Here is an 841-nt window from a genome sequence, read left to right on the forward strand (position 1 = left end):
GAGTGCAGTGGCATGATTTCGGCTCACTGCAACCTCTGCCTCCCAGTTCAAACAATTCTCCTGCCTCAGTTTCCTGAGTAGCTGGGACTACAGGCATGACCCATCATGCCCAGCTAATTTTTGTAAAAAAGAAGAAAAACTTTAAAAAACAATTAAATGCGTCCTAAAATGACTCCATATCCCCAAACTTCTTCCCTGCATCATTTCTCCTCCACAATTAGACCTTCGGAGAATACCCTCAGAAAGAAGAATGTGCTTTGTGTGTAATATATATGAGTATGCAATGAGAAGACAGAGTGGGGTAGGAGGAGGAGTTATTTACCTGCAGTTTATCCTCATGATTTGTATGAGTGTTAGAGAGATGCCTGAATTCCTGAGTCAGGCGGAAACAGTGCTTTACATGTTCTGGAGATACAAAGTCTTCTGCTACTTTTATGCAACTGTATAGATTGTGAACCTGCGAGGGGCAAAGTGCAGAGGGTAAATATCAGACATTAGAGATTCAATAATATATGGAAAACGTCCATGATATAGTTAAAAAAAACCTTAAGAAATATGTATAATATTTCTATTTTTATAACAACACAGAAAAGCTATAAGTGCAAATGTATAAATAAAAACAATGGCCAGGTACAATGGCTCATGCCTGTAATCCCAGCACTTTGGGAGGCCGAGGCAGGTTGATTGCTTGAGCTCAGGAGTTCAAGACCAGCCTAGGCAACATGGTGAAACCCAGTCTCTACCAAAAAAAAAAAAAAAAAAAGGAAAAAAAATACATAAAAACATTAGTATTTGCACAGAAAATGCTCTGGAAAAATATACACCAACTGTTAACAGTAGG

At 38.6% G+C, this 841-nt stretch overlaps 1 protein-coding gene across 1 annotated transcript in view; it reads right to left on the reverse strand.

Moving 5' to 3' along the window:
• KDM3B (lysine (K)-specific demethylase 3B) overlaps positions 1 to 841 on the reverse strand; it is a 64,141-nt gene that overhangs the window by 11,375 nt on the left and 51,925 nt on the right. The window lies entirely within an intron of this gene.

This window comes from Mandrillus leucophaeus, unplaced genomic scaffold (genome assembly GCF_000951045.1).
Source record: "Mandrillus leucophaeus isolate KB7577 unplaced genomic scaffold, Mleu.le_1.0 Scaffold534, whole genome shotgun sequence".
Classification (NCBI taxonomy): Eukaryota; Metazoa; Chordata; class Mammalia; order Primates; family Cercopithecidae; genus Mandrillus; species Mandrillus leucophaeus.